Below are 12,134 nucleotides of genomic sequence, written 5' to 3'. Positions count from 1 at the left end.
ATGCTGATTTTACGCTGCAACTACCACTGAGGACACTAAAGTAATGTTACTGTATTGTTTTTGTGAAATTACCATCTTAGAGGTATAGGCAAAGTATAGATTTTGAGCTTTAGATGAATCTGATATTCTTTAGAACGTCGTCTTCGAGAAAAAAAAAGTCTGTAAGTGTGGAGGGTTTTTCAAAGCAGCATTTAGGCATAACTATTACAGAAAGTCATATGAATATTTCTGTTTTCTGTTGGTATTATCCTCTTTTCAAACACACGGCTCAGCTCAGTATGACTCAACATGTCAAAAATGTGATTAGCATAGTAACCTCTAAACCTAGAGAGATTATATTTGGGTCTTATCCAGGGCCCTATTCTTCAAGACTGCAAATGTACGTTTTCACGTCTTGTCTGTGAAAATTCATACTTGGGAAAGGTAGAGTCTGTCTGCTGACTGTTCATATATCTACGTAGGTAAATTTGCAATACCTCATTGTTAACATTTCACCTTTAATGTTTCATTAGATGAGGCTTCTTCTGGGTTTTATTCATCGTTTTTTGTTGGCAGAAGAAGCAGGCCCACAGTCTTGCTTTTCCTATTTGTTCCTTTCATTTGGCATCTATTGATTTTTTTTAAAAAAAAAAACTTTTTAGTTCTATACAAGCCACCACAGAACCATAGCTGTGAAACCTGTTCCTCCAAGACTCAAAATAAAATGCATGGTTCAGGTCACAAAGTGGAACACCTGCTGTGCTGTATCCTCTAGCTGCAGGGATGGAGGCAGGTCAGTGAAACCCTCACTTAACTTCTGAAAGGAATGACTTCTGTTTCTGTGCTACCGTTTTGGCTTTCCTCTTTAAAAAGATTTATAAATACTCTCACACACACAGAGAGAGAGAAAGAGATGAGCACCGAGAGCCTTTGGAGGAGGTGGTCTTGGTCCATTTCCAAATGAACTCCTGAGCGGTTCTTTTATGGTGTGAACGTGATCAGGCCCCGATCTGAACCATCGTTTATTTGCTTCTGTTGCTCCCAGCCCTGATACATCTGCCCAATGACCAAACTGAACATTCTCATGTAGTTTGTAGGGACGCAGTTTGGTTTGCTGAAAGAGAAATGAGAAGTAAACAAACCATAGGTATGGCTCAATATACCAGCAGCATAGCATCGTCAAACACAGAATTTTAGGCATGTTATTGCAACAGAGGAGCAGAAGTACAACATTAAGGTAAACATGGAAGGCCACAATTGGTGCTCACTAAGCACACATACAGTATGTGTTTAGTCTTTATTAATATATAACAGGCTAAGTAAGACAAGTAATGTAATGCTGAATTCTGTGACCGGTGTGGTGCATAATATACAATAATTCATTGTTTGATGTCACAAACACTTTACCAGTTGCACATTTTGGTGCACTGACACTGACTTACAACAGTAATTTCCACCGTCTTGCATCACCTCTTCCTTTAATAACCCTTCGATTTTTGGAATGGGGGGGCGGGGGGGTTTCATTCTTTCTGTATGTAGGATTTCATCCAGTCAAAAATTCAGGGCTTCCTTTGTCTTATTTTTCTTTTCATTGCCCAGACTCAGTCACATTGAAGCCATTGTTTTGTGATATATGTAGAATGTGGTTTGGAATTTTCTTGTTGAAAAAAGACAGTTCCAGCTATTGGGCAAGAAAATTGAATTTTCACACAGAAAATTGCCGTCAGTTTTAGTCTTAGTCAGTCAGAATCATTTCAATTCAGCCAGCTTGTGCCTGTTATGAACAGTCTGCATTCTGCCACTCCTCGGTTTTACCTAAGGAAATGCATTTAGCTCGAGGTGGAGAAAGAAAACCATCACAACATTGTAATGGGGGAGCTGGCACTGCAAAAGAAGTAAAACCTGAAAAAACTAGCTCACAAGTGTTCAATGAGAAAGCCAGAAAGTGTTTCCTCAGTATAACTTTTTTCTTTTTTCAAAGGGCCATGAGTATTATTTTTAAGACAATTTCTCTAAGTAAAGTGAATTTAAAAAAATTTTTTTTTTAAAGTGAAGAAAAAAGGCTAACAGGCAACTTTATGAATGCAGGTTGTTAACCACGCTTGCTAGCTTGGGTACATTTACACACATATTTACACTCCACTCTTTCATCCATATGAGGTAATCCCCTAGGTCCAAAATATCAACATAGCAGTGGCTAAATGCTAACATTAGCTAACTTTGACTGGTTCACAATGAACCTTCAAAATGCAGCGTGTAGTGGCTGATGTCACAGTGGCTATATCCATACCTCATACTGTCTATTGTTAAAAGTGGTACCTCTTTAGTTTGTTGATTCAGTTGTGTTGTTTATGTTTAATGTGTTTTTGTTGAGTATTTAATTCAAATTATGAGAATTTTTGGCTCAGCTGTCCTTCAGTTCATCATGTGTAGCATCAGTATACAATTGGCATCAATTGTGCCTTCACAGATGTGCAAGCTACCCATGCTATGTGTACTCATGAGCCCCTTGCCAGATGCTGAACTGTGAACTGTTAACAGATCACTTGCTTCCTATCTAGAATAACTTTTATATATTTTACATGCTATATCTGCACTACTTTAATTTACATAGAAATAAGTGACTGTTTAGCAGTGACTTTTATATCTTAAATTTCTATAGTTTTGGTTGGTTGTTTTTATATTATAAGCATAACAAATTGATGTGCATTTTAAAGATGTAAACATCTGGGAAATACACTGAGAACCTTAGTTAACTTGTTCAGTCCAACTTGAAATGAAACCGTTATAAAGCCTCAGTTTTGGGTGTTTTTTTTTTACAGAGCTGGGGAGATTATAGTAATTCCCTGTTGCCTGTTATCTCCTTCCTAATCCGTCATCTCTTTGAGTATTATATCTGCCTAATTTGGTCAAATCAGCAAGCAAATCCCATGCTTTCTGACTAAGATGGTCGCAAGCTTTGCCTCTGCTAAAACTCAGCAATGGGTAATTTGACCCAATAAAGCTCCCTTCGACCCTTTCAACTGTATTATGTCTGAAATAATTGTCTAGGCTCTCTACCTTATGGTGTTGCTGTGGAAACTGATGAACACTTGACAGCTGTAGGATGGAGTTTCCATGACAACACAGCCAACCAGCACCTTGTGAGTGTGAGTGTGTGCGGCGAGGGTGGGTGTTTTTATTTTTTTCCCTTTAGTGTTGGAGTGTGAGGAGTGCATGACATACTGTCATCGGCCAGGCATTATGGAAGCAGGGAGACGGAGCAATCCTTATTCCAGGGCCTACCCCACACTCTCCAGATAAAGGATTTCCCCCAACCAGAAAGAGCTTTAAACCTGTCAAACACCAAAGAGCCAGATCTGTCAAAACAAGTCCTGAGGCCGCTCTCTGGCCACCGCTCGTATTGTCAGTCTGGTCGTATCCTTGCTGTCCTGCCACCGCTGGTCTGTGTGTTCACAGGGCAAAACTTAGCAATCGTCCTTGGCTCTTTTTCCACATCAGAATGTTTCCATCACTAACTCAGAGTACTATTTTTGCATTTTGAAATCAACAAGTGGAATACTAATCCACCAGGAGTTGTTATTGTTTTGAATATGATAATGTCCAGCCTTCAGAATTGCACATATCCTTGCATGTGTATGTTTATGACTCCGCATTTGTGTTGTCTTTCCTCATATCTGACATTGTTTTTTGTTATGATAATTTTGTTTTCCTTGTTTGGAACCTGGCCTGACTTCTTCTCTGGCAGTTACTACTATCCATTATTAGATGCCTGCATTTATCTGTTTATATCAGTCTGTCAGTTTGTGCACCTATCTCTGCATCTCATGTAAAACACTGTAATCTAATCTACTGTAATTGAACCAATTCTAGAGCTGATATCTTGCAGGAGATACTTGAGGTGTCTGGAAGTCTGGAGCTACTAGGCATGTCACTATCTCTTCAGTGTCAGTATTCTGCCTGTCACTCAGTGTCGACACTTAGTCGCCTGCTGAGCTGAGGATGCTGTGTGTGCATGTGCTCATTCATATGCTCAGCATCTTCTATGTGATATTTACTCTTCGTAAACTCACCGTGGAGTTCAAGTCAGCTGATGCTGTGTTGAGACGGGTTTGGCTAAATAATAAGTAAATAATCAGTTTATTAGTATTTTTCACCACCGATATGAATTTCCTCACAAATGATATGAGAAATTAGGATTCCTGCAAGCCAGATTTCATAAATCTCATAAAGAATTTTTACTAAGGCTCTTAAAAAAAATCTGTGTGTGTTATGAGCCGTTCTCTTGCTGATACAAATACAGCCACCTACAGGGTTTACATGATTTCAAGCTGTACCCCAGGAGTGAAAGAGGCATCGACTCACCGATCTACCTCAGCAGGATCTGCTCACTGATTGTATAAGTGTTGCTGCATTGTGGGAATGAGGGGAAGCAATCAGGACTAAAACGGTGGCGTGACCAGAAGGCGGGATGGCAGACATATAGGACCGTTCTTTTCCTGCTCATGATCCCTTGAGCAAATTAGAGCTGTGATGAGGATGAAAGGAAACCAACCACAACTAAATACCGATTTTCCCAAAGATATTGCCTAAATGTCTGCTTTAATGAGAGTTGTGAAGTCGTGCTTTAATAGGGTAATCAAAGGTCGCCCACTGGCGTTCAGTGGGTTGAGATATGACGACTGCAATAGTCATATTGTAGCATATAATTTACCTCATTTTCATACTTTTATAACCATTCAGGGTCACTATGGATAGCCTGGTGTTATAAATGCTGGTTCACTGAAATGGCTAAATAGAATGAAGCCATTGTCAGCAGCACCTGTCTATTCTGCTCTTACATCAAATTGCCTAAAGCCTAAAGTAAGCTGGACAGAAGGGGAGATAGAAGCTACTTATGTCAAGACATGGGAAGTCCTCAGCTATATTCAACTTAAAGTCAAGAACTCTGAGAATCTATGAGCAACAAAAAGAGGGCCAGAGAATTAATGTGTGTCAGACTTACAATTTAGGATAATAGAAGGAAAATCCATGGTTAAAATAGAAAAATGAACCCTACATGTGCCAGATAGCAGAAGATGAAGAGGAATCCATTGGAAGTATCATTCAAAGAAACTGGCTGGCATCAACAAATACTGCCAGTCACTAGAAAAGGCCTAAGGGATAGCACAGTGGTGGTGACACATGGTGACGTCAGAACACACCTGATGCAACAGAACAGTAAAGATGCCACTAAATCCAGACAGTAGTTGTAATATGTAAGATCAACAAGCACACAGGGGAATTAAAAGTGCCTAGGATAGTGTCCAGGAGCATCTGTGCTGACTGTGGGTCAGACTTCCTCGAGCACTGATGGAACGCACCACCAGAAGTGGTTTAGAAAAAGAGATCTTATGGAATTTTAAGTTCCAGATTCACAAGCAGCTGCCAACCAAACAAGCAGACACAGTAGTAGTTGACGAGGAGCAGAAGAGGACAGCGGTAATAGATGTGGGAATCCCATGTGACAGCACTATAAGGAAGACTGAGAGGGGTTAAAGAATCAACCGAAACAAATATGAAGGGTCCAAAGTGGTACCAGTACAAACAGGAGCCATAAGTCCTGTGATAGACTGGGAGAGTAGCTCCAGCAGCTAGGCATATGTTAAAGAGCAGGAAACAAATATATACAGATGGAGAAGACAAGAGTAAAAAATAGAGAACACTGAAAGTAATGGACAACCTTCCATAATTCATCCAAGAGCATACTGACAACATATCCAATAAGTCACCAAAAAAATCCAATGAAAATGGGCACAGAATGACAGGCGTCTCTCACCTCAGTAAAGCTCAGTGGTCAGGAGTTCACTATCTAAAGAGAAAGGGAGAGTGGTGAGACAAGCCATTAAGGCGTTGCTGAATTTCCCTACAACTCACCATTTGGGAGAATGCTCATTCATGCATGCACGCTGTCATTGCATTCACCTTCATTTTCTCCCATTTATGGGAGTTTATCCCATAATTGTGGCAAATCTTTCATTTTAGTCTGACAGATGAGTCGGTACTTGTCCTCCAAAAATTTCCTTCTTTTACTTCAAGTCTTACTTATTTCATAACTACTTTAATGTAAAACCTGCCCCCCATCCTCCCCCTTTTTCCCCTTACCACAACTGCCAGTTGGAGCTATGCATTCAACATTAAACATTCAACATGCTCCAAGCTTGCATCACAAGTTATAATTCAATGCTCAACATATCCATTTAAATGCAGGAAAATCTCCACTGCAACCTGTAAGTACACTGCGCATTGGGGAATTAAGCACAGTGTACCGAAGCGTAGTAATCAGTCAACCTGTGAGTTCAAAATGAAAAAGATCTGAAGTTGTCTGGTTCCTGTTGAGATGCTCAAAAGCTCTTCAACCGGAATAAAGTTCAGGGAGGGACAGACAAGCTCAAAGCTGCCAGCAGGGTCAGTATAAACAGTATATTCAGGTAGCAGTTTTTTCTAGCAGTGAGTTAATCTTTTATTTAAAGCACCACACAATCTTATCTTTTTTCACAGCCAGCTTCCTCTGATTCCCAGTAACCTAGTTGTTATCGCTCTCTGTAGTGAAAACTGTATTAATGCCTCAAGCTAAAGAGTGTATGTCGATGTATATTCACGGTCACTGAAAATGAGTATGATATGAAACAGCAACACCTGCAGCTCTAAAAAAAAAGGATACAAGTAATTGTAGCAGCTGGTAACTGTGAGTGGCTAAGTGTATCTGAATCATGTCAAGAAATTCAGTCTTTCATATGTCTACTCTCACTACTCCTCCCAGCAAACCAGCAATGTTGTATATTATGTCTTTTAAACACAGGAAATGTGGCCCATGAAACACACAGACACGGTTCTGGACTTTGTTTTAATTATATTGTAAGTGGATTTCAAATTTAAACATGATTTTCATGTTTGAGATTTTAAACTTTGGCATAAATGAATGTAATTTTTGTAAAACTATTTGTTTATTTGGTTTGTGCTGAAACTAATTTGCCATTGGGCCCTTTAATATTCTCTTTGTATATGCTACCCTTGGGCTGCATATTTGAAAAATACAATATTTCTTATCACTTTTACGCTGATGACATTCAAATTTATTGTCAACTGACTGATGATCTGTCAGCATCACTGCACTTCCTGTTCGATTGCCTGAGAGAGGTCAAAGATTGGCTGTCAGATAATTCTCTCATTTTAAATGAGAAAAAAACTGAAGTTATGGTGTTCGACCAGCTTGTTGCCCTGCTGCTAACTCTCTCTCTGATTCTATACGTAACCTGGGTGTCTACTTGGACAGCTCCTTTAAGCTCGATAAGCAAGTGTCATCTGTATGGCTGTGAAGGTTCTCAGTCATCCAGGTCATCGTAGTCAAAGGAGCTTGCAAAGAAAGGCGTCTGGACTTCTTTAAGTTACTTGAAGACGTTTCACCTCTCATCCGAGAAGCTTCTTCAGTTCTAAGGTCAAATGGTGGAGAGTCCCAGATATAAACCTAGTGGGAGTAACCCCCCACAGAGGGACAAAAGGACCCCCTGATGATCCTCTAATCGCCTGAGCCAACACAGAAGAGCCACCGCCACAGGACAAGACTCAGCAGTCCATCTGCATCTTAAGGATAAAGGACACTCTTTCGAGGATGCCAATGTTCACATTTTGGACAGAGAGGACAGATGGTTTGAAAGAGGAGTGAAAGAAGCCATCTATGTCCACTATGAGCGACCATCTTTGAACAGAGGCGGTGGTTTACGACACCAACTCTCTGCCATCTATAATCCAGTTTTGAGTTCCCTTCCCAGACGCCTTAACGCCCACTCACATCCTGGGCCATCTGATCTCAGGAATTTGCATGATAAGGTGGGGCCAGGTTTCACAATGAACTCACCCGAAACTCTGGCTGATTGGGACCCACACCCAGTTTCACACCTTGGCTCAGGCGATTAGAGGATCATCAGGGGTCCTTTTGTCCCTCTGTGGGGGGTCACTCCCACTAGGTTTAAATCTGGGACTCCCCACCATTTGACCTTAGAACTGAAGAAGCTTCTCGGATGAGAGGTGAAACGTCTTCAAGCAACTTAAAGAAGTCCGGACGCCTTTCTTTGCAAGCTCCTTTGACCAAGTGTCATCTGTAGTTAAATCTGGCTTCTTTCAATTGCGCCGGATTTCTAAAGCTAAGCATTATATACCACACAGGGACCTGGAAAAACTTATCCACACTTTTGTGACCTCCTGGTTAGACTATTGCAATTCTCTCTACTGTGGTCTCCAAGCCTTCTCTCATCGAAGGCTGCAGCTTCAGAATGCTGTGGCTCGCCTTCTTACTGGAGCCAGAAAATCTGATCCTATTACTCCAGCTCTTGTTGATCTACACCGGTTACCTATCAAATATCGCATTGAGTTTCAAATTTTGCTACTCACTTTTAAAATCCTGAATAATATTGCATCCAGTTACCTCACCGACCTCCTCAATTTGTACACTCCTTGTCGTGCATTAAGATCATCAGATCAATTACTCCTGGCCCAACCTAAGTTTAGACTGAAGACCAGAGGTGATCGTGCCTTTGCTTCAGCTGCACCCAACCTTTGGAACAGCCTCCCTGCTTCTATTCGTGCCTTGGACTCTATCCAATCCTTTTAATCAAGATTGAAAGCATTCTTATTTGACCTGGCTTTCCTGACCAGTTAATACCCTTTTTAAACTTTATATTAAATTTATTGTTTTATTATTAATTTTACTGCTGTTTTTATCTTCTTAGTAGATATTTTGTATTCACGATCTGACCTTCCTTCTTTCTGTATTGGGGTTTGATACCAATTTTATTTAACTCTTCTGGTCTATTGGTGCCTCCATTCTGTCTGTGCTAGTGCCTGATCTGTACCCTGTTATTGACTTGAATGTTCTTTCTCCCCTAATAACTGTGAAGCACTTTGGTCTGCCTTCAGGTTTTTAAACGTGCTATATAAATAAAACTGTATTGTATTGTATCATCCATTGTTCATTTAACAAACACTAAGTCAACATGTAGAATCAGATTATTAAACTATGCCTGATGACTCAGTAGTTTAAAGAACCAACTTTACAAGCAATAACTTAAATACTGGTTATTGCTGTGCTTGAGAGTTGGTAGAGTATGGTGTTGATGCCGATGTGTTGTGTTTTGTTGTCAACAAACGTGGGACTGTACAACAGCAGTCCCCAATGCCCGGGCCACGGACCGGTTCTGGTCTGTGAGTCGTTTGGTACCAGGCCGTAAGAGTTGAGGCTCGGGTATGAAATTTATGGTTTTCAGGGTTTTTATCGTTAACTCTGTTTCCCTGGGTGTTTTTTTCCCCCCGTGTTGTAGTTGTGAGCCTTATTTTGAAAGAAATATTTACAAGTTACCATAGCAACCAGAGAGCATTAAGGGGCAGAGAGGAGGATGTTACTCTCAATGTTGTTGGTGCATTTCAGGAGGACGCTGCTAATAAAGTTACACAATTACACAGTGAAAAAATACCACTGTTTTCGTCTTGGTGGTATCATTTTATTTTTTTGTCTTTATCTAAGACACCTTAAAGGCCGGTCCATGAAAATGTTGTCTGATATTAAACCGGTCCGTGGCGCAGAAAAGGTTGGTGACCACTGTTGTACAATATGTCTTTACTTTGGTCTCAGCTGTCCAAAGGTTATCGTTGCAGATGTTTTGTGGTTTGTCCAGATGCAACTTTGCAAACGTAAGCCGTGCTGTCACATTACAAGCCTTCCAAACACGCCATGCTTCATGTTTCAGTTCAATATTTTTCTACTTGTACTGCCATAAACTTTAAGTCCTGGGAAGACCAGATTATATTTGTTATGTTCAGTTACATAAAACCTTAGAATTGAAAGACAGTCTACATTTTCCCATAACTGTAATGTATAGGTGATTGATCCAGTGACACAATATAGGCCAAAAACTATGATAAAATTATAATAATTAAATAATTTACTTTTTCTTTTTGTAAAACAATATGCATTGTGTCCATGATGTAGCATTAGAGAACACCAAGTAACTGTATGTCATGTTGATTTAGACCATTACTATATGCAGATTGCCCATTTCAATGTAATGTAAAAGCAATGCTTGTCATGTTTGAGACTATTAAACAGTATAGGAAGTTTAAGGCAGATTGAAGTATTTATATTGGAGATACAACAACTTTATAATTTGTAGCAAAACATCCAAACTCATCATTGGACCATGAAAATGACACACTATTCGGTTACAACTCAAAAGGCTTAACCTTTATCATCACAGGATACATCGTAAAAACTGATAATTTCATTCTTGGTGGGCAGCTGGGTAGAGTAGAGTCTATGGAAAGGGGGAAACTAAAAATGGTAGGCTTCCTATTGGGTTTACACATGTATCTAAGAATCTGTTTTTATTTCATTGAATATTAAAAGTGGCTGCATAATTTCATGCATGTAGATAAGAAATATCGCATGTTGGTTACTTACACTTTAAAGGGTCTTTCTCTTGCTAAGGCCCACTCACATAATGTAAAGTTTCATGAGTTTTCAAACATGTGTAGCACTCCAAAAGCCTCACATCACTCAATGCTTGGATCCTAAAAAACAAAGAAATGTAACGTTCCACTTATGTTAAACTTTGCATTTTTCTTTCATACTCCAATTTCCAGTTGTTACAGTGGGGAAAAAAGATTATGATGAGCAATGCGCTTAATTTGTTCATGTATCATTAACAAACATAGATATTATCTTTCCCAAGTCATTGTGTAATTTCTACATCCTGTTTAGCTTGAACAAATCTTTGCTTAGTTTGCCCAGTTGTCAAAATCTTTATCCCGCTGCTGTCGTCATACTGTAGTTTTTTGTCAGTTTACTTATTAATTCTTGTACTTTCTCTTCTTTGTAATAGCACAGGAGATACTGGAGGACACTTCTGCTGTGTAATTAACTGAGTAGTTTTTCTTTTTCTCTTCAAGTTGCTCTACTTCCTGCAGCCATTAATAGCAACACTTCTCCTGTTTTGTTTTTCTTTCTTTTTTAAAGTCTCAGTCCTTGGCCTGTTATCAGATCTGCGTGTGGACTTGGATCTGCACATGCTGCTGTTTGGCGAGAGTGTCCTGAATGATGCCGTTGCCATCGTCCTGACACAGTGAGTATTTTGCTTTAGTATTTCTCCAAGCCCTGAGAATGCAATCTATTTCAAGGTTTAATTGCGTGGGTGCTCAGACTTCTCCAAATGGCATTATGGGGGCGGATGTGGAGGAAGGAAGCCTGAGTGGGTGCTGCCAGCTTTAAGGAAAACAGCAACAATCCCTTAAATACTATGCAGCGAACTGCATAAGTGAGTTGCCCCAAGCACCATCAGCATCTCATTTAGGTCCTTAATGCCAGAGTAAAGAGACAGTCCCATGCTGCGAACTTGGTTATCATAGCTAATGTTGACTTTGGAAGAATACAACACAAAATTCTTGGAAACTCAGAGCAGCCAGGATGCAGTCATGCATTCTCCATGCATTTCATTTGCTTAATTCTTTCCCCTTTTCTCCAGCTTTTTACAAAACTATGCATGCTTCTGTCCTCGCACATTGCTGTCATTGTCTGCTCTGTTTACACAATGCTAGTGAGCAGAGCTAGTCGTGTAGATGTGAAAGCAGATGGCAAGCCGGAGACAGAGAGGGGCGAAAACTCACATCTCCACAGTCACAGACAAGCAGGCAGACACACAAATAAAGCAGGAGGAGAGATAACATCTGTGCTTATTATCTTTAAAAAGACTGATGCAAATATATAGAACCTGACATTCTGACATCTCGCTTTCCAATTGAATAAATATGCTTGCCAATTCCTAGAAGGGGAGCGCAAATTGTTGCATTGTGTACATTGTACGGTGGAGGAGGGAGCCTGCAATTCTTCCCAGACAAAGAGTCAGATAGTGTTCTGTTTGTTCTTAGAGTGGCGTGACCAGCCTACATGCCATCTCCTTTCACTCGACTTGGTCACTCGCCTGCCGGTCGCCCTGGCCCCATGCACAAAGCTGGCCCTTATTAGTGAGCCAGGCAGGGTCCTGGCACTAGAATTTTAACAAGCTCCCAGAGCAGCTCAACCTTACGCTGATGTGCCATCTCACAGTCGCAGAACGTCCTGCTCCAGC

At 40.3% G+C, this 12,134-nt stretch overlaps 1 pseudogene across 1 annotated transcript in view; it reads left to right on the top strand.

The window, feature by feature from the left end:
* Positions 1-12,134, top strand: part of LOC146567298 (sodium/hydrogen exchanger 9-like) — a 62,835-nt pseudogene that overhangs the window by 8,663 nt on the left and 42,038 nt on the right. Inside the window, exon 6 of the transcript XR_014893899.1 lies at positions 11,027-11,132. The product of XR_014893899.1 is annotated as a sodium/hydrogen exchanger 9-like (transcript). The remainder of the gene's footprint in view (positions 1-11,026; positions 11,133-12,134) is intronic.

The sequence above is a fragment of the Mchenga conophoros genome, linkage group LG9 (genome assembly GCF_057382185.1).
Source record: "Mchenga conophoros isolate Kocher_MC1m ecotype Shallow Benthic linkage group LG9, M_conophoros_male_GT1.1, whole genome shotgun sequence".
NCBI lineage: Eukaryota > Metazoa > Chordata > Actinopteri > Cichliformes > Cichlidae > Mchenga > Mchenga conophoros.
The sequence above is the reverse complement of the archived record's forward strand: the minus strand, read 5'-3'. Positions and strand labels throughout refer to the sequence as shown.